Here is a 22638-nt window from a genome sequence, read left to right as displayed (position 1 = left end):
GCATGCGTGAAAAATGTGACATTATTATAATTATTGTTGTTATAGTTATTATTAAACACGTCGGCTCGCCTAATCGTGACGCGCTCCGCGGTTACGGCTCTCGATACCTTCACTGTCTCTTACGTGACCCCTACCAGGCCCATCGCCTGTCCGCGCACTGGCAACTCGTGCATGTGCACAGGGACAGCTGCCACTGGGGGTGCCCTTTCGAAAGTTCAAAAAAGCATGGACTAACCCAAAAATGCCATTACGAATCGTAATAACGATGATGGTTGTGGTTGATAATGTGCCCTATGCACCTGGGGAAGCAACACTGCTCTTAGGGTTCATCCTTATGGCAAAAATGCATTGGGATGTTTGGCCAATTTATCTTTCTGATAACGAACCTTCCTATTTCAAGTGGGAGGAAACCACAGCACTCACAGAAATCATCTCACCACTCACGCGACGGCGGGGTGGCGTCATAAGCTCCACAAAGGCTCAAGAATCCACTGATGTACCGCCACTGCCTTGCTACCTCGCAGAACGCATTCTGACCGGGCCTGCAGATTGAACTTGTTTTTTTTTTACTGTGCATTGTCCTGCCACCAACCACCGTGCCACAGGGCGAGGCCGCGTGGCTCGGAGGTCAGAGACACGCCGAGCCGGCACCGCTGAGAGCCACTCCGGGTCTCAGCCACTGCCAGTGATTAAACCGGGTTCTCATGTGCAGTGAATTGACGGTTCCAGGCCGGTCACCAGTGACTGCGCAAAACAACCCTGATCACATGAATAATTATAGTGACATTTATAACGCACCAGATTTTTGCAGACAAGTCAACAGGGCCGCTCGAAAGCCCCGACCCAAACAGATAGAGGCCTTTAGATGTTTCTTGCATTTGATGTTGCGGATGTGCAAAGGGATAGAGAGTTCCACAGCGAGAGGGGCGACAGCAGAGAACTGACGTGAGGCTGTAACAGTTCGAGACCTTGGTGTCCGAAGCAGATTTTGAGCGATGCTGCGTAGGGTTCTACCGTGTGATTCAGCGCAAGGCGAGAGTAGTGAGGCCACGTATGCTGGGGAACCGGTGGTGAAGGTTCGATGACAAAGGCAGGCGATTTTAAATGCGCTTCTCACTTAACTTGTCTAAATTCCAGCTCTCGCAATTAGAAATATCAGTTTGACCGCCATGCGAGAAACATGATTCTCAGCTGGCGAGAAAGTCCTTGGGCGGGTCAGTGTTGAAAATATCCCAACGCAATGGTAATAATGTACGTACGCATGTACAGAGGCAAAGATCCCCCTCATAGCCTGTAACAGACTGTTGGGGCAAGTGCTGTTAGCGAGTACCTATGAAGGGGGTGGGTGGCCAACGCCATGCCCGGCCGCCTTTGTCTCCCCAGTGGTCTTCTTTCAGATGGCATTTTTGGGGATTGCAATGGAGTACACATTGACGTCGAGAATTGATACCCATCTGACTGCTTCAAGAGTAGCCCCTGTGGATTTGTTTCAGATCGCCGTTGAATGATCCCATTGGGCAGTCGTTCACGAGATGTTGCACGGTCTGAGATGTCGCACCACCACAGTCACAAACTGGACCCTCGATAATTTCCCGCCCAGAGGCGATGTCTACAAACCACACCGAGGTACCTCTTTGAGGCTGAGTCGACCTAGGGGAGGCCCATGACCACTTTGGATAACCGCCACCGGTGATGGCCGTTAAGTAGCAATCGAACTCTAGTTTGCCGGGTTCATAGCGCAGCGAGCTACACTACCGCTCCCTACATATATACACACACACACATATACACACGCATTAATTCATTCAACCGTTCATTTCCTTGTGTGAATGGCAGGGTCACAGGGGTCCCGGGAGATGCGCGCACGTGCGCGCAAATAGGTCCGCGAGCGCGGGCCGCTGCCTCTTTGTTTTAATTGCTGCCTCCGCTAATGGAATAAGGAACCACGCACGCCCCAACTGAGACGGGCACATTAGGGCCCGGGCGGAATGCCAGTGAGTGGCAAGCGCGTAATTGGCTGTAGCGGCCCACAATGTGGCCGTGCCGGTATTAATGCTAATCGCGTCTCGCTCCGAGACGTCGTCACGGATTCTCCCCCCCGCCGCCGCCGCCTGCCTCTCCATCCCTGTCTGTCTGCGCGTGTTTTTTTTTTCTTCCCGGGAGCGATTGTCCACGCGAGAATGCAACTAACAGGGTTTTACGTTTTCAGTTGTAATTCCCGGGGGGGGGGGGTGACATTTGTTTTCGAGGATCAGCCACCGCGAAAAATCCGAATGTTTGATGTGCGAATGTAACGACGTCAGATCTGCCAACGTCGTTCTGTGCGCCGGCGAAGTTCGGTCACGCAAAAAAAATTATTTGCTCAAGATTAATTGCAGCGGTGCCCCGATTCACCACAATGGCATGTATAAATGTATTCATACACATTCATAATAAAGGGTCTTTGGGTTGTATCGCGTAAGTATAAATGTGTCGTAACCCTCCACCACCCGACACAGCCAGCAAGGTTTGTCACGTAAACAAAGCGCCAATTAGTGACTAATTTAGCCCACCGGTGTGTTGGAGAGTAAATCCACAACATTTGCTATCCGAGTACGACGTTTCGCTGGTAATTACAGCCAGCATCATCGGGCAATTTGCCAAAAGAGTGAAGCAATCCACCTGTTTCCGGTCTTAAATAGGGCAAGTTGACGTCTTCCTGGATTGCTTCACTATTCTGGCAAATTTACTCTCCAACACACCGGTGGGCTGGGGTAGTAACTAATTGGCGCGTCGATCACGTGACAAACCTTCCTGTCTGTGTCGGGTGGTGGAGGGTTACGACACATTTACACTCACGTGATCTAACCCAAAAACCTTCATTATTATGAATAACATTGGTCGCAAAAGCCTACTACGTGTTAAACCGATACAATACATGAATGCATTGATTAATTTCACTGCATGAATGCAGAAACTAAAAATCGAATCGACTAAGCTCAGCGCTCAAAACTCTCCGCCGGCGAATTCAGCCCCGCGGCAGCCACCCGCTGATGCACTGGCGGTCGCCCCACGTCCACTCCCCCGGGTTGGCGAGGACGGAGGGCGTTGCGAGAACAGTTGCAACTGGTGGATTGTGTTGCACTGCACACCGCTGGTTTTTTTTTTCCCCGACTGCGAAACGGGCCACGCCGCGGCCTATAGCGCCTGGCACACCCCCGGGCGGTCGACCGGCCTCATCCCAAGCGCGACGTGGGCCGCACCGCGCTCGGATCGCCAGATTCGACGTGGCCGGGTGCACTCCGGGTGATTTGGTCCGAGGCACAACTCGAATAATATTGTGTGTGTTGGGGGGGGGGGGGGGGGGGGGAGGTGATGGCTGGGGAAAAGACAATTTATTTTTTTAATTTAGAATCCTTCATGTTTTAGGCTTTTTTTTTAACCCCCCCCCACCCCCGCCCGCCCCCTGCCCCCCGCCTGCCACATTCATATAACATCGTAAAATGTTCTATGTTCTTAATAATAAGGGATCCCACTTCACGGGAAGCCCAGATGTGGGGCGGCTGACCTAATTCGCGCGCCTCGATATTGAGCGGCGGCGACGGCGGCGACCGCCGAGCTCGCGTTATTGCCTCATTAGGGAAGGAGGAGGAGGAGGGAAGGAGGAGGAGAGGAGGAGGAGGAGAGGAGGAGGGTGATGTGAGAACGCCCCCGCTGTTTGCCTCCTTTTTTCTTCCTCCCCCCACCCGATTTTATGTATCAGAACCCTCCTTGAACGAAGAGGCCTTGAGACTCGGTGAGGCTGTTTCCCGGCTACGTCAATGGTGGTGGTCGTCGTAGTCATTATTGTCAAGCCATGGTCAATCCACCGATGGATGAAGCCATTCTTCCTAAGCCGTCGCCATATTCTCACTGCACTGTAGAAATAAAGCATTATCATTATTATTCTTATCATGATCTAGAATGCACTAAGCCCCGCCGTGGGAATGTGGAATTCCCACCGCTGGTTCAGGGGGTGCCAATGGAGATGAGTGCCGCCCTATTGCTAACTGAAGCAGAAACATCTATTTTGAACAAACAAACGAAATTAAATCCAAGATTTTAAATCCCAACTCCGCTGTCGGCGTTCGCGTCCTCACGAGACGACGGATCCCATTCGGGTCTCTCGCGGGAGCGGCGCGACCCTCCGTGTTAGAGAGAAACGGCCCACGGAAGTGGATATCACAGAGCTACCTCTGAGATGGCAGACACTTATTCAAGCGACCTCTGATCCACACACAGCGGAGGGCAGCACTTTCCCACCAGCTCTGCCACTGAGAGAGTAATGTCCGTTGCACCGGCAGTCAAACCGATACGTTTAATCTTCAGAGCTGGAAATTAAGTGCCGAATTAACTTGAAAGCGATGAGTTTCTTTGTGCCGACATGAGCGACCAGTCTGAGTGCCTCTACCCTTGAGAACCCAGTTTGATAATATAATCACAGGCAGAGGCTGAAACCCGAATTGATAACCAGGCTCTCAGCAGTGCCGGGCTCAGCGTCTCTCACCTCTGAGCAAGCACTGTTCAGATACCGGGTTACAATCCTGTCCCTTTCATAAAAGATTTAATATATAAAAATATATACTGACTCCAGTATCAATAATGCATGCTAAGCTGAAATATTTAATCTGCACAGCAGCTGAAAATAATTTGCAGTACTCCTATAATACACCACAGACAATATATTGTAACTGCAAAAAGCCTAAAGGTCATGATATAATTAAAAATTAATGTGATAACCTTCAGCCTCCTTGTTTTTCCCCTGTTGGATGGAAGGCCTCCCCACGCCGTGTTGTAAGTCACGGGGGGTGGGGGGGGATTGCTTGACCATACTTCACCACGCTGGTCAGTTGCAGGTCCGTCAATTGTGTGGTGTGTGCCTGGTGCTCGGGTACCACTCGCCACTGATGCTAGCCGTGGCCGGGGAGTGGAAAGTCGGGTCGCCAGGTTTTGCAGCGCAGTGCGCTAACCGCTGCGGCGCCACTCCATGCTCCCTAACACCCCCAACGACACTGAGAAACCGTGCCAATTTCATCAGATGAGGGTCAGGACCAGAAGCGGTTCTAGAAACCTCCAAAGAGGTGGGGGGGGCGGCGGTCCTGAAATGTCAAGCTTTTTAAACAAGGCTTGACAGTAATAATAAAAAATATTCTTGATGGTAAATATACATAACATAGCAATGTTGGGAATATCAAGGGGGTGATGGGATGGCTGGCGGTGGGGGGGAAATCATTCCCATTGCCCCCTACCTTGGATCCAGGTTCAGAGCTAACTCTGTGTGGGCGGCGTGGTTCTTCCGGCGCTGCTGTTGCCTCCCACGACTCTCATCGGCCAAGAGCAGTGGTTCTTAAACCTTTACTGCAGCCTCACACCCCTTTGCTTCTCAATCGTTAAAACATTTGCGTTAATACATACGTAGGGTTTCGATGAAACAAAGTGGTTGTTACTTACGTGCTCGTGCCTGATTTGCCTTTCCCATGATTTACCTTCAAATAAAATCTGTCCGTGTCTCGCACCCTCCCAGAAAGGGCATCTCGCGCACCCCCAAGGAGGTGCGTGCACCCCAGGCTAAGAAGAACCACTGGCCTAGAGCATCGCCCCAACGCCCCGATGGAACCCTCCTGACAAAGGCACCTGGGACTCGCCATCACCGAGGATTCCCCGTGTAGGTTTACTTGTCGATGAATTCCAGCCACTGCGCGAAGGCCACCACCCCAAGCCGTTGTCGGTCGAGGGTTGATCCGTTTGACATGCTTCACCACGCCGGTCAGTGCGGGTTGGTGACGTGGAGGGGTGGGGACGGGGGGGGGGGGGGCAGGATCGGTTCTGACTTTCGCTCGCCGTGTTAGCCGTGGTCGGGAATCGAACCTGGGACCGGGCGGGTTCTTAGCACAGCACCCACCGTGCCAACCGCGGCGCCACCGCTCCACCACTGCCCCCTGAATGAATAAAAAATACGTCATTTACCGATTCGTTTCTTTATTCATTCAACTTAAACCATCACGTTAGTGTCCACTGCCTAATGGGCCGTGACCATCATGCCCGCGTCACTTAATTGGCAATCGCGACGCAGGATGCATTTCCCGCGTAAAAGGTTGTGGATATTAATTCTAATACGTTATCGGGGTGGCGGGCGGGGGGGGGTTTGGAATGCAAATTGCCTTTGACGACCTTCCCCTTAAGTTCCTTAACACTCGAATATGAAATGGAATTCTCGTCACCCCTCGCCATTCATAAGCCGCGTTACGTAACGGTGCGCGCGATTAGCGATTCACTTTGTCTTCATCCGATACTCTGCAAACTGCGCCCGAAGAATTAACCTCAGCACCCGGGATTCAAGCAGAGACAGTGTGCCAATACCCAATGCGGCATTAAACATTCAATTTATTATTGTATATTATTTTTGTACTCGATAGAAACCCACAGGCATAACGAAACCCTTATCAATAAATAAAGCGTATTCATAAATAATCCGAAACAATTGCCCCTTTATTTACCCAGGAAAGCCTCGATTGATTCTCGAGACTCATTGTCAGGAGTGTCCTGCATTAAGATAAGATGTCTGAAAAATTGTACATTAAAACGCTTTTAAAAAAATGGGTTTCTTTTGCATTACCAGTTCGGGAAAACAACTTTAAAAATGGTAACCAGTTTCCTCACACGCAGACATGTCAAGGGAAATGAAAGTAAAATCTTTACCTTTTTAAATTGATGAACGTAGGCAGCTGCCACAGAGGTCCTGCAACGTGCGATACAAAAGGAAGCTGCTTTGTATTCTTGGTTCTTTCGGTAAAGTCACGTAGAAGGGAAATAATAAAATAATACAAATGAAACATAATAAAATTCTCGGCCACAACGCAAGCAGCCGTCCTCAGGTGAAGGAACAGAGCTGTCGGAAAGACAGCGTCCTAATGAACACTGCTAAACTTGGCAGCGTATTTTAAGCTGGGTGGGAGGAGGAGAGCGCCCTTGACAAGGGAGTTTACATATCAACAGAGGAATTTAGCATATTGATGACAAATGCAGATATGGGGGTTAGTCACTCCTTGTGGAATGTTTAGGCGGTGGGGGGGGGGGGGTCTCAAAAGTCACATTATGCTAGTGTATTATGTAGGATTAGCAGCAGTAATCGAAGCTGCTTCGATTTCATCGACTAGCGTAGAAGATGATTAAACAATGTGGAAAGTTTCTGGAAACCTCCAGGTGACCGTATCACAGAATTGAACCGTGATCCCCGTTAGCACTTGCAGCTCCCCTCCCTCCTTCCGTCAGCCCCGCCCACTACTCAGGTAAACCCCGCCCACTACTCGGGTAGCCCCGCCCACTACACAGGTAGCTCATCTCACGAATCAATATCCCCGCTCACTACTCAGTAGCCCCCCCCCCGCCCGCACCACTACTCGTGTTGCTTTTTGCCTGCATTATGAGCCGTGAGCGTGAAGCCAGAGAGATATTGCAACCGGGGACAAAACCGCAGATTTTCACAAAAAAAAGATTCAGGACAGCCTTTCTGAAACCACCGCGATTGTGTTGGCCAAAGCCCGGGACATTTGGTAGACTTCATCTCCAGCCTCAGTTGTTGTCAAAAAGCACCGACCGCTGGAGTGGGCTACAGGTGACGGGTGCGGCCCTGCAATTTTTCACTCGTGCCACTCTGGCGGAATTTCCTCCGCTCGGGAGCTGTAGAGAGCCCCTCTAGACGGGCATACTTGGCCGGCCTCCTCCCCTTCTGCGCGGGTCAGACGACTTGGAAAAAAAAACGGCAAGAGTACCCACGCTTTATCGCACCGCAGGGGACCTTGCCCGATCGACTGGCTGTGGCACTGCCCACTCACACTGCCGCACAGACACGGGGCGACGGGGCGGGATTTAAGAAACTTTCCCCGTTGTTCCGACTGCCGAACGGGCGACCTCACCGCATTGCGAGTTGCAGTGCCGCTTGACCGTCGCGCCGCTGCGGCGGCGGCGTCGAAAACCTCTCCCAAGAGTGGAAAATAATTTTGCAACGGGTCTGACAGGAATTCTGCGCTGATAAGCAAAGCACGTGATAACGCGCGCATTAAGAACACAGGCGGACGGATGGAGAGAATGACATTACCGCTCGCCTGTGATACCCCTTCTAATGAGATGAATTGACCGGAACTGACCTGAATTACGTGAAATGTCCCGAACACGTAATTGAGTTTCGTTTGCCTAACGTATATTTGCCTGCTGAGTAATGCTGTTTGCCTTGGCGCTGGGAAGGAGGGGTTTGGGTTGGGTTTTTTTTCTCCCGCTGTTGGACCGATGTATCCTTCGCAGACGCAGCACGGCACGTGTCAAATACATGACAAATGCGATACGGTGCAATTTGCCTGCGTGGCAGCGGTGTCAAAATGCGAGCGGTGTCTCGAGATGCTCCGCAGCCAGGGCAGGGTTATAAATCACGACGCTAAGGGAGGGAACTCGTTTTTTTTCCCTGCTTTTTTACATCAGAAACACGGGGTGGGGGGGAGGGGAGTCCACACGTTCAGTATGTGCAGTATAATTCAGGTCCTTGCACAGGTACATGGGTTTACTATGGGGCATCTAGCGAACTACGGTAGTCTGCACTCCTCCAACGTAGGAGGAATTGCAAAATGACACGAACTCTTCTCTTTCCTGAAGCCCTCTGATCGTGGCCAGCAGTAGACCTCGACACTGGCATCTAGCTCCTAAACGTATTGCCATTCGCAAGAACAGAATGGTTCAAGCAAAATGTATTTCATCAGGTGTGATCTAAGTGACTGATATGGGTGTGTTCATGATTTTTCATTATTGTGAAATATCAGACCTAGATACAACATTTAAGATGTTCCTAAAAGTAAATTCGGATTGACGCAAAAACAATTGGATAAGGTCTCTAAAATGACGGGAGGTGCATTCGACATCAGTGGGATATCTTTAAATGAATCACTCTGAAGACGCCGGACAAAAGATAGCAACATGCGCGTCAAGCAGAAGGTAATAGAGTACACATTGGGCTTGAGATACGAAACTTTCACGTCCACGTTTTGTTTGTTTTGATCCGGAAAGTGTCGCAGGAAATGACGTCGCTAACATCGCGTCACTTTTCTGTGCTTTCGCCGCCACGGTTGGCCTCGCGTGGCCTCGCGCGGCGGCACTGTTGTAGAGGTACGAGGATACGGGGACATTTGACAGAGACACAGAGCAGAAGCAGGCGCAGGAAGACACCCCGAGCAGCCGATTAACCCCGTCCAATCGTGGGACTTTTGTCTCGGAAGATTTTAGTTTTTTTTTACAAACACAGAGACTGAGAATATTCAGACGATATTTGCTATTTCATTAACTATTTTTATTGGACCAGGTTAGGCCCACTGAGCTATATAGGTCTTTTTCAAAAGCGACCTGGCCACAAATGATAGCTCAACTTGGTGCACATGTATTGCAGCCAAACACTCTAAACTTATGTTTATCCTAAATGTGGAGGGAAAAACCGGAGGACCCGGAGAAAAATCCACAAGACCACGGGGAGAGAGACACGCAAACTCCAAATATACAGGGATCAAACCCACGACCTCCTGCACACCAGGCGAGGTATTTAACATCTCGCCACCGTGGTGCCGTATTCAGACTCTCCTCCTGGTCCCTCCAAGATGCCCCTACGGACAATGACCGGTCACCACCATAGGAATGTGGAATTCCCAACTCGTGCTCGCGACCAACCCGTGACGTTCGTCTAGAGCGTGGCGACGCGCTTGGCCTGACCTTTCGGCGCGCGCGTGCGTCAAACACGGCGGGCCCTGGCAGCGTGGGGGGCGCAGGCGTGGCTGACGTCGCGTCAGATAAAAGTTTCCATAATTACACCGAGTCCCGAGTCGCGACCTCCCGTGTGTTCGCACACAGCGGCGGAGCGAGCGGCGCGCCACTCAAAAAAAGCGTCCGCCACGACATCATTTCAGAGGTAAAGGTGCAGCCCCTGCGATGGCCCGCTCACGCCGCTGCTGGCAGAAGGGCTTTCGGGCTAAAGGCAGCTCGAGAGGGCTCCCTATTACAAGGGTATTTTGGCCATATTTTCCATACTGGCCAGAGGTCATGGAAACAGGACCTCCCAAGTTGCCTACGCTGCCGTGCCGTGAAATTCCTGGCATCCCTGGACGTGCGTCCACTGCACTCTCTGACCCGTACAAGAGCACGCATTGCCCCGGCCTCGAGCGGCCCAACTCTCCTCACACCCACACTGACCTCTGCGGAACGCGTAATTGATATTTACGGCATCTATTTATTTACATACGCACTGCACGTGGCGTGGGTTGTTTTTTTTTACTTCACGCTTCAGCTGAACATTTCCACATTTCCAATTGGAGCAACGCGGGTTCGCGTTGTGCGTTTCAGCTGCATGCACGCGTGTAGCCCTTTTTGTGAATCCACCGCTGGATGAGGACCACCCAACGTCGTGCGGGTTCGTGTGCAGGTTATTTGACCTCCCAGCGATGCCCTGTAACTGCCACCACTACTGCCAGTCTTGGGCTGTGGCCGTTCTTGTAACACAGCTGCTTAGCTCAATGGGTCCTTGCTAGCTGAGGCAGAGTAAAGTCGCAGTCTAACTCTGAACCTTCCATAACTCCCAGGCCTTTGCTTCATTGGCAGTAGTGGTGTGGCGAAAAAAAATAGATTTTTAAACAGAGTTGCTGAGCAGGGGCCCAAAGGCCCAAAACATCATGCGGGCAGGAAACGAACAGCACTACTGAAGGGTGTAATGGATACAGAATTTAATACGCTTCTTGAATTGAGTTGGCGCCAACGTGCCAAAGAAGGAAAATGTTTAATCGGGGCGTATCAGCCGCTGTGACGCACGACTCAAGAAACGTGGCCACTGACGAAGAAAGCGAAACAAAAATGTAAAAGTGGGTAAAGTGGCATCGGGGAGCGATGCAACACACTCAGAATTCCGCTGAAGAGACAAAAAAGAGAGGAACGCGTGGATGAGACAGCGCACGCTGGGTTTAAAGACCAAAGTGAAACCGTGAAGAGAAGCGAGCGGGGCCGGGGGCCAACCGGGTGAGTCACGGCCGCAGGACGGGGACGATGCTCGGCCTGCCATGAAGGACGACGGAGCGACGGCCAAGGGAATGGCACGTGCTCCGCGGGGACGTCCACCGCGGTGGTGCAGCGACGAAAATGGGCTCGCGCCGTAGGAGCCAGCCGCCGTGGCACAACGCAGGAGGAGCGTGCGGGATGGCGATGGCTTTAAGGAGGATTTCAACCAGCCGCGGACAGATTATGACTCGGGATGACGATGATGATGATGGTGGTGGTGACGCAGGCATATTGCTCATCGGACAAACACGACCTTGCCCTCAAACTAGCTCACTCTGTCGCTTTGCTCCTATGCAAACGGTGGCTCTGAACGCGCGCATCTTTGAACAGGGCACCGTAAGCCTTCACCCGGACACGCACATCGCAAACAGCATCCCCAAATTAGCATCCTGGAAGACGTGCAGTGTACGTGCAGAGTACATGTACGTCACTCACTCTCCTATCGCTACGAGCACGGTAACCTTTCCCGTGAAACTTCGCACGTTGGTTCCTCCTCCGAAAAACCTCTGGACCGCAAGTCCAGTGCGCCGCTAACCATTACGACCACCACAGTGCCCCCCTCAGCATTCGGATGTTTGTCAAACTCCCATAATTGATGAGAAAATTAAGTTGATGTTGTGGTGCAAATAAGCACGATTAATAAGAACACAACTCAACGCGTTTGTCAATAACACTGTGGCCCTAAAGGGAAACAAAAATATATAGGCACATTTATGTGTTACGAAGGGCCCTTGCCCGAAACGTCGCCTAATACACGTAATTGACGAGCGTCGGAGGAAACCGGAGGGCACCGGGGAACACACCGGTGCCCTCGAAGCTCTGCACGGATAGATTCAGAATTCCCATCGCCGTGCTGGCACGCAGCCCCGACAGCCTCGAAAAACGAAACGAAAACGCCTTCGCGAGAGGAGGCCGCGGCAGAAATCAAGATTAACTTTTCGAGCCTCCTTTAGATTGCAGCGGGGACAAAATACAAGTAGATCCAAAAAAACATAGCGGGCGCTCCGCCCGTTGAAGCGCAGGCGTTCCCGCACGCACGGCCACACAGCGGGCTCCAAAATCGCAAGCGAGCACAAGAAGAGGCAAGCCAACAAGACGCGTGGAAGGTTGCTGCCAAATGTTTAGCGAAAACGACCGTTGAGCCGGAGTCGACGGCATACAATTACACGCTCGGCGCGCAATAATAAGGCGCGGCACACACACACACACACGCGTCAACAGGTAAAGGTCCCCCCCGTCGATAGCGGGACAGACTTGAAGGGGCAAGTGCCGTTGGCGAGCGGCCACTAAAGCCCGGATGCCTTTGTTCTCCCCCCATTTGCTACTGTTTACACGTCGCCAAAAGGTACTAATTTAAGGCTGAGTCGACCTAGGGGTGGTCCTGTGAGCGGGAATTGCACTCGGGTCGTAGCGCAGTGCGCCGACCACTACACTACCGCTCCCCATAGCGCACGCACACAACAACCGCCATTCGCCAACAAGTGGCGGTCACATCAGCACGGCGCTTTTGTGCCAGGCCTAGGAGCACTTTGAGGCCATGTGAAGACACATGCGCACACACACACACACGTAGGTACACAAGCACGCAGGGAGTAATTACGATAGAATCATTTTCTTGTTAGCCTAACATCATCATGAAAACAGAGATTGACATGCAGATAGGAGTAAGCTGGTCGATCCGCGCTCATTTTAATGAAATTAAATTCGCCGGCAGGATAGATTTATTTTCAAAATTGGCAACGCGGCGGGCTCGGGAGCGCGCCATGCATCACAAAGCTGTAATGAACTGGGGTTAGTTTAGGAGGAAGCCTGACAAGACATTCAATTAAGTGAGTGTATAACCGCATCCTGCACAAGCAGCAGCACTTGGCGGTTAAGCCCACAAGATGGGCAAAGCACCACACGGAGTTAAAAAAAATACATCCCTGAATTTTTTTTTAGAGATGCTCGTCATGTCGTATCTTGCTGGATGATTGTGCAGAGATCGCTCATTCTCTTCTGCTGTTCCCATTGTCTGGAACGCCCTTCCCCCAGCCATGCATTCTGTCGACTCCCTGCCCGTGATTCAAGTCCAGGCATAAGAGCCTCCTCTTCTTGTCTGCTGCCTCTATAACTATTCCCACTGTTTTTTGTACAATGTCTCGAGATGTGGTGGGTACAGGCTGCTATGAAAATCCACAGTGTTTGATAAACTCATGCATAGACCCAAACGCTTGCACAGAGACGGACTGCCGCTCTCACTTCCGATGGAGTCTATAGATACTACAACCACTTTGTTGACCTGCCACAAAGTGGTACAATACTCTTTTTTAAGAACATCGAAGGAATAACGACGATTGACCACGACGAATCGTCTCTCTTTGAAGTTGAGTGCCGGCGACACGCTCCACAATTGCCAACGTTGAATATTACTCGCAAATTACCCTCATTGGGTAACGCCACGTAGACAACCATCGGTCCCAACCGCGAAACTACCGTGGACTTTAAATCGCCTGTAGGACACAGCGCCTTTCCTGCGCTCGGGTAGCCTCGCTCCATAACGCTGGGGCAAATTCCACACCGTGTACTAACGATAATGATAACGGGCTGAGTCATATCCTGAGCGGGATTTGAACTCTTGACCTTCTGGTCCCGAGTCAAACTGCCCTAACCGCCACGCCATCTGGCTGGACGGCGTATCCGATACATTAGCAGAAACCGCTGTGACGGCTGTGCAAAAGAAAAAAAGACACGATCGGTGGCTGGATTGTATTATTTTTATATTTCTGTCATGTGCTCTCACCTCTCCCATCTCATCTCTGTGTGCTCTCGCCACGCACCCTCTGCTCCAGCAACCAAAGACCTCCTAATCAGAGACACCAGTCAATTCCCATTCAATGGGAGGTCTCTCCTCCTTCCTTGCTGCTGCCGCCCCCACTGGCTGAATCTCCCTGCCACTGACCACCGTACTGTTGACTGCGTGCCCTCGTTTCAAGGCCAGGCCTCAGACCTTCCTCTTCTCCTCCTCTTCCAATGACCAACAGCCTCCACTATCACACTGGTGCGAACACCACTTGTACCAATGATGATGGGAGGTCTCTCCTTCTTCCTTGCTGCCCCCACAGTCTGAATCTCTCTGCCTCTGGCCAACATACTCTTAACTTCATGCCCTCAATTCGAGTAGTTCATGCCTAAGATCTTCATCGCCTCATCTCCCTACGTCCGTCTTCATCTGTCCGAATGTCTTTACCTGCCCAGATATCATCCAGCCAAGGACCCTACTCCAGTTCCTGTGTTTTTTTCCTCCCTTCACCTCCACAAAACTGAAATGCAAACAACAACAAATAATACCCCGCGTGTCCCCTCGACGTTATAACGCAACACGTTTTTAATCTTTGTACGGCATCTTGAGACACGGTTGCATTCCTACCTGCACAGTCTTTTTTATCACTACACTGCTGGATGAACGCCTCCCCACACCAAGCGAGTGGCGGGGGGGCTGGGGGGTTATCTGACCATACTTCACCACGCTGGTTAGTGCAGGTTGGTCAAGGCGGAGAGCACAGAAGTAGCAGTGCAACAATGCTGCACTGCCCTCTGTTGCCAATGTCATAGCCCCACTGCAGCCTATAACACCTGTTAGACACGGTGATCGGTCGGTCGCCCATCCGAGCGCTTTCCGGGCTCAACGAAGATGCGACGGTGATCTGCTCATAGACCTCGCTGCTTTATAAACTCCAATTGTACCGCTTCGCATCGTAGGCTCGGCGCAAATCAGGACCGCGGACGCCCACTCATCAAACAAGTAGGCTGGCCAGCTACCCATCCGCACAGCAGACGAGACAGCGTGCACACTGTCTCTCTCCCTCTCCCCGTAACCTCTCCATGCTCACAGCCACCATGCTTACCGGAGGCTCATGAGAAAGGCAAAAACATCGCAATGGCGCCTTTCATCGCGAACTATTAAACGCACGCATCTACTGCATGCACGCAGACCCATCGTCTTTGGATGTGAATGGTTGCACGGGTTTTGCGTGAAGGATTTCAGATTAATGTTGGCTTTAATTTTATACGTATATTTATTTTTTACACACGGAACATATTAAAACGAGGCACAGCCATCGGAGAGCGTGTCACAAAATGTAGTTGTCAAGGCCCTGAAAAATGTCATATTTGAAAATGACCCGTGACTGCGTCCATCATCAACATCTGACAGGGTCTACCCACTGCTGGATGAAGGCAGGCACATGAATGAATAAATCTCCCGGGCCACCGGCACGTGAACCGATCTCATCGCTTCGACTCCACGGTAGGCACGCACGCTGCGAGCGAATTCCCAACACAAGGGGGTCAAACAACGGGAATCTCGTGAAATCCGTTCCTCTTGCAAAAAAAACCCACAACACCAAACCTCGACGTCTCTCGCCAGCTGAAACATTGGACCGCAGAAGTATAAACGAAAATGAACATTTTAAACGCCGACCCCTTTTGTGCGACAGGGTACCTTATTTTTTCCTATTGTCCAGATCCCCTCCGCCACCCCCTCTCCCGTGTAAGAGAGACATCCTCTCTCAATGAGCTCTCAACATGACTTAAATTAAGCTTTATTTCTGAACCGGATTGATTGGGTGCATTACACAGACACTGGATTTTATGGGATTTGTCCATCACAATGCCTCAACAGACTGTTGGGGCAAGTCCGCCTATGAAGGCCGGCACGGCACACGAGGGGCTGGGTGGCCAACACCACGCCCGGCCGCCTTTGTCTCCGCAGTGGTGATTTTTACACACTGCACCAAGTACTCTTTTTTGGCTGAGTCGACCTAGAAGAGGCCCATGACCGGTTCAGATAATTGCCACTTGTGTTGGCCGTGAGCGGGAATCGAACTCGGGGAACCAGGTGCGTAGCTCAGCGCGCTAACTATTACACTACCGCACTCACACACAAAGATCAAAGCCTTAACAGACTGTTGGGGAAAGTGCCGTAAGCGAGCACCTATGAAGACCGGCACGGCACACGAGGGGGTGGGGACCCAGAACTTCGCCTGGCCGCCTTTGTCTCCGCAGTGGTCACTGGTGTTGGCCGTGAGCGGGAATCGAACTCAGGTCAACGTGTTCGTAGCGCAACGCGCTGACCGCTACACTACCGCACCCACACAAACACGCACGCACGCCCGCACGCACGCTCTCGGTGGAGAGAGAGATACGGAGATGGATTTTTATTCGAGACGGTTGGGCAAATTTCTTAGATAAATGTATTCGCGGTTGCACTATACCTCATATTTGTGAGAGATGTCACGTCGATATATAAAATTAACCTTGCGCTTAATATAAAAAAATAACACGCAAAATAATATATAGATGTTTTTTTTGTTAAATGTTGAATTCCTACTGCAGAAACGGTGGAGGTCTGAATGTCCAATTGATAGTGGTGGAAATTCTAAATTCTTATCTCGGGGGGGGGGGGTGAGTAAATGTATGACTACCACCGTTGACTTCCCACGCAGTGGTATATATTTTATCCAGCCCAGAGACGGACGATTAGATGAGTAGATGGCCAGCCAGGATTTCAGTTTGCGACCTTCCGACTGCGGGTCACGCACACTCTTGTTATGACGACAACTACCACCTGGCCAAAAACATAGAATAAAACACATGTGCCACAGCCTTCAGCCATGATATATCCACTGCTAGATGAAAGCATCCAATGCTGTCGGCCTTTATATGATAATCATATAAACGTACAGCTTGTTGTCAATCCACTTCTGGATGAAGGCCTCCCCCACGCCACGTCAGTCATGGGCATTTTTTTAACATACTTCACCACGCTGGTCAGTTGCAGGTTTGGGCGAATTAGACGGTGGCGAAAACCATCGTTCAGGTGCCACTCGTCAATTCAACAAGTTGGCTTTCGCCAACGTTATTATTCGTCATAAAAGTTTTTTTGTGGGTTAGATCGCGTCAAAGCAAACGTAAAACCACCTCCACCCGGCACAGCCAATCAGGAAGGTTTGTCGCGTGAACAGCGTGCCAATTAGGTTACTACTTCAGAACCATCCATCGGTTTGTGTGAACGAGAGAACAAAACCCGCAACACATTTTACGATCTGAGTTAATGACGTTCCGCTGGTCGTGATGACAACCAGCATCATCGGGAAATTCGTCCTGCCACCCAAATGCATCATGCGTCTCAACGGGCCTATATATTTAATCTCCTCCTGGTTAAATAAAGAACGGTACCACCACATTTCGGCCGTCAAAACCGTATCTTTATACACGAAACGGACACGGTGTTAGGTTACTCATTAGCGTTACACATATCGGTGATTAAGTCATTTGCCAGCAAGCACACCATATAATTAACCGTATCGTAAAATGGATACTCATCAACGCGTATGCGAACGTATTCGAAGCTAACGTGTACTTTACACCGTCCATTTGGCAGGCTGCTGTAATGCACCAGCGTGGACTAATTACGTGGCAGTGTGTTGGAGGCGTTGTGTGGCATCAGGAGGGGATGGGACGCGACATGGGCCACCAATGGGCACAGATGGGGGGGGGGGGGACAGGAGGCCCCATGTACGAAGGACTGGTGCTAATGATGATGATGCTACTGCTGATGATGATTGATTGATGCTGCTTACTGCTGCTGATGATGATTGATTGATGCTGCTTACTGCTGATGATTGTTGAGTGTGTGTGTTGCGGCTTGCTGATGCCACTGCTGCTGATGATTGATGCTGCTTACTGCTGATGATTGTTGAGTGTGTGTGTTGCGGCTTGCTGATGCCACTGCTGCTGATGATTGATGCTGCTTACTGCTGATGATTGTTGAGTGTGTGTTGCGGCTTGCTGATGCCACTGCTGCTGATGATTGATGCTGCTTACTGCTGATGATTGTTGAGTGTGTGTTGCGGCTTGCTGATGCCACTGCTGCTGATGATCACGATGCTCCCGGTGCTGCTGCTGATAAAATTGCTGCCGTTCATGATTACGGTGATGCTGATGCTTTACGCTGCTGATGATGTTACTACTGTTGTTGCTGATGATGTTACTACTGTTGTTGCTGACGATGTTACTCCTGTTGTTGATGTTGTTGCTGATGATGTCGCTGCCGCTGCTGCTGTGGTTACTGTTGCTGCTGCTGAAACTGATCACGGTGACGCGAGGATTTATGATGGTGATACTGCTGCTGCTGATGATAACAGTATTGACGATATTACAACTCATGATGCAAATGCGATTGCGACTGATGTTGTTGAAGTGATGGATGCTGATGAAGATGCAACTGTTGCTGATGACGCTCCTAATGCTTCTGATGATGCTGCTGCTACCGATGCTGTTTCTAATAATAATGCATCTGATGATAATGCTTCTGATGCTGCTGTATCTTTTGGTTATGATGCTACTACTGCTGATGGAACTGATGTAACTGTTGATGCTGCTAATTATGTTTCTGCTGCTGATGCTACTGCTGATACTACTGCTGATACTGCTGCTGATACTACTGCTGATGTTGCTGTTGATGCTCCTGATATTTCTGCAAATGCAGCAGCTACTGCTCAATTAAAATTCACCCATCTCTTTAAAAAAAGACCTTTGACTCTCATGCCAAACCCAGCCTCAGATAAGCCCCTGTAATTGTCAATGATTGTGTTTGCTGAACGTATTTATCCACTGACTTAACTCGCGCTGCAGTTCACAATGCAGAAATTGTGTGTGCATTGTTTGTGGGCACGTGTTGTTTGCGGAGAGCGGTGGCGCAGTGGTTAGCGCGTCCCGATGTCGATTCCCGTTCACAACCAATTAACGGTGGCGAATATTTGAACCGATGTGGGACCCCCATAGGTCGACTCAGCCTTAAACAAGTATGTAAAACATCAGCACTGGGGAGACAAAGGTGGCCGGGCGTGATGCTGGCCACCCACCCCCTCGTGTGCCGTGCCGGCCTTCATAGGTGCTCGCTAACAGCACTTGCCCCAAAAGTCAAAAGTCTGTTCAAGGCTACACGGAGGATCTTTGTTTTTGTGTCGTTATACACCAGTACATATACACGTGTTGTGTATTTACTGCACATAAATATTGTTTATATACATCACTGCATCATAAATGAAACTGCCTTAACCAGGAAAATATGAGATAGGCGACGATTCGGGCAATGGCCCTACTTTTTAACACATGATACACCACACGTGATTCGTAGTGTTGTGCATGTGCTGTTTGACGTACATGACACACAAAAACACATGGTGTGCATGACACACACTAACTCATGCAATGGTAATCATGTGTATGCCATATATAGACTATACAGAAGGGTGATTGCCCGAAACGTCGCCTATTATATTTCCGTTTGAAGACCACACACAGCATTGCTAAGGAACGAGTGCCTTTTTTCAGTTATAATTGGGTGCACAGTGCATATATAACAAAGGTATGTAATGCATGTGTTCTATTGTGTACATAATACACACATTATTGCGTACATACTAAACACATTACAGTGTGTTCACACGTGTATACGTCTCAAGGTGTATTTGTGTTTACAGTTCCCATAGGATTGGTGTGGGGAGGGAATGCCTTAGTCCAGCAGTGGATTGACCATGGCTGATTAATGATGTCTGTAAAACAGTACTGCACACAACTTGTGTGCATACTCCGAGTACATTGCAAGTTACATTTATAATGCATCTGTCCTGGCAATGTGCAATTGATGTGGTAATCCGCACACTGTGTTTGTGTCTTCATTATCACATAGTGCAATACGTCTTGTGTTGCTGCATATCGAGCGTGTACTTGCTGTGTATGTGTGTACTTGCTGTGTATGTGTGTACTTGCTGTGTATGTGTGTACTTGCTGTGTATGTGTGTGTACTTGCTGTGTATGTGTGTGTGTACTTGCTGTGAATGTGTGTACTTGGTGTGTATGTGTGTGTGTACTTGCTGTGTATGTGTGTACTTGCTGTGTATGTGTGTGTGTACTTGCTGTGTATGTGTGTGTGTACTTGCTGTGTATGTGTGTGTGTACTTGCTGTGTATGTGTGTGTACTTGCTGTGTATGTGTGTACTTGCTGTGTATGTGTGTACTTGCTGTGTATGTGTGTGTGTACTAGCTGTGTGTGTGTACTTGCTGTGTATGTGTGTACTTGCTGTGTATGTGTGTGTACTTGCTGTGTATGTGTACTTGCTGTGTATGTGTGTGTGTACTAGCTGTGTGTGTATACTTGCTGTGTATGTGTGTACTTGCTGTGTATGTGGGTGTACTTGCTGTGTATGTGTGTGTGTACTTGCTGTATGTGTGTACTTGCTGTGTATGTGTACTTGCTGTGTATGTGTGTGTACTTGCTGTGTATGTGTGTACTTGCTGTGTATATGTGTGTGTACTTGCTGTGTATGTGTACTTGCTGTGTATGTGTGTGTACTTGCTGTGTATGTGTGTGTGTACTTGCTGTGTATGTGTGTACTTGCTGTGTGTGTACTTGCTGTGTATGTGTGTGTACTTGCTGTGTATGTGTGTGTGTGTACTTGCTGTGTGTGTACTTGCTGTGTATGTGTGTGTACTTGTTGTGTATGTGTATGTGTGTACTTGCTGTGTGTGTACTTGCTGTGTATGTGTGTACTTGCTGTGTGTGTACTTGCTGTGTATGTGTGTGTGTACTTGCTGTGTGTACAAATTGTGGGGAGCGGTAGTGTAGTGGTTAGCGCGCTGCGCTACGAACCCCGGCCACCAGAGTTCGACTCCCGCTCAGGGCCACCAACACCTCCCATCGTGACTATTATTATCTGAACCCGGTCGTGGGGCTCTTCCCCTAGGTCGACTCGGCCTCAAATGGGTGACCTGGTTGCGGTGCGTTAGCATCGCCACTGGGGAGACAAAGGCGGCCGTGCGTGGTGCTGACCCACCTCTCACCCCCCTTTGTGTGACTTTCCGGCCTAAATGGGTGCTACTTGCTAACAGCACTTGCCCCAACAGTCTGTTGAGGCTATACGGGGGGGGGGGGGGGAGTCTTTGTCTTTGTGTCAATATTGTGATGCACAAATCCCATAAAATATAGTGTCTGTGTAATGCAAACCGGTTCAGAAATAAAGCGGTCTTTGTTTTACAATTATACTAAATAAATGGTTCGTTTTCATACAGCAGCAGATCTTCGTAAAGGGATACACACACACACGTTACACTTGTTGATCGTGTATACACATTGTTATATGGTCATTACACACATACACACTGCTTATGTGTGTTAATAATATCCACTGCTGGATTAAAGGCTCATCCCTCCCGTGTTCTTGGGTATGTTTGACCATACTTCACCACGCTGGTCAGTGCGGGTTGACTGGTGAGGAGCGATGGTGGTGGTGTTCTAAGGACCGGTTCAGTTAATAATCGCCACTGATGTTAGCCGTGGCCCGAAAATCGAACTCGTTGCCAGCCGGGTTCAAATATAAAGTGCAGTGGCGCTAACCACTGCGCCACCGCTCCTCACATAAAAACACACACACAACAGCACCACCACACACTGCACAGTCGTCAAATATTAACAAACAGGACTTACCCCAGGGGGAGGTTGTGGCTTAAAGGATGCACAATATATTCTTGTGAGATAGATGCCAAGAACGATATTAATAACGATGATATTGCCCGCTACCTGTTGATTCTATAGGCGATGCCTATACACTGAAAACGGTGCCTCAAAACGCTTAATTGCAACAACAAAAAATTGTCACATTTTTTTAATGCAGTTAGTTTTTTTTAATGCGCTAACTTATTTTAGTAAATGCCGAGTTTCCCCTTCCCCCCCTCCCGCCCTCTCCTAATTTATTTTACAAGGAGCTCGTTGCGAGCACCGCGGTCGTGTAAAGCCCCTCGCGATCTCTGCCTCAACAGCGAGACACCCACACGCATCTTATCCCGCCTTTTTTCAGAATCGATCCGCCGTAACGTTAAAATAAATAACAACAACTCGAATCGATTCCAACAGCCGCCGTTGGTCCCCGTTGGGGGTTGTCTGCGGAATCGTTACGGGGGGGGTTTGCTTGCGTGTCGATTAATAAACGCGAGGGAATCGATTCCGCGATAGCCTCGGACCCGTATAGATCAGTGTGGGGGTTACCATGGAGACTTGCATAGCACAGGGCTTTAGACACACACACATACACACACGTGTGCGCACACGTGACATATTCCCTTACGTTAAAATTAACGTTGTCTTTTTATTTAAAAAAAATAAAGTTATTTACGGGTTATTATTTTTGTTGGTGAGAGGGGGGGGGGGGAGATGATGCATATTGCAATGCATTGCTGTTATAATGTCAACGATGTATACACACACACATGTAGCCAGTATATTAATAATGTATTGTGTATTATTTAATATAAGCACATATTATCCATTGACGCACAGGCTGTATGTTTTTTTAAAAAAAGTCGAAGTGATTACTTTGCTCAAATGAGCATTGAGGCATTCGTTATGACCCAGTGGTGGACATTCCACGTTCCTGTGGCGGGGGAGAATCTACCCAGACAATGGGCCAACGTAAAGCAACTCCAGGCCAACGTTTGCCT

At 49.7% G+C, this 22638-nt stretch overlaps 1 protein-coding gene across 2 annotated transcripts in view; it reads right to left on the bottom strand.

Annotated features, from left to right (window-relative positions):
* LOC116944381 (synaptotagmin-1-like) overlaps positions 1–21962 on the bottom strand; it is a 40358-nt gene extending 18396 nt beyond the window's left edge. Inside the window, exons 1-2 of one of the 2 annotated variants that reach the window (XM_076068577.1) lie at positions 21629–21962; positions 6718–6757 (exon numbers count right to left, since the gene is read on the bottom strand). The gene's annotated coding sequence lies outside the window, so the exon portion shown is untranslated. The remainder of the gene's footprint in view (positions 1–6717; positions 6758–21628) is intronic. The other variant, XM_076068576.1, reaches the window with a different exon arrangement.
* Positions 21963–22638: the final 676 nt, after the last annotated feature.

This window comes from Petromyzon marinus, chromosome 21, assembly GCF_048934315.1.
Source record: "Petromyzon marinus isolate PM22_M1 ecotype Great Lakes invasive population chromosome 21, UKy_Petmar_22M1.pri1.0, whole genome shotgun sequence".
NCBI classification, from domain to species: Eukaryota; Metazoa; Chordata; class Hyperoartia; order Petromyzontiformes; family Petromyzontidae; genus Petromyzon; species Petromyzon marinus.
The sequence above is the reverse complement of the archived record's forward strand: the minus strand, read 5'-3'. Positions and strand labels throughout refer to the sequence as shown.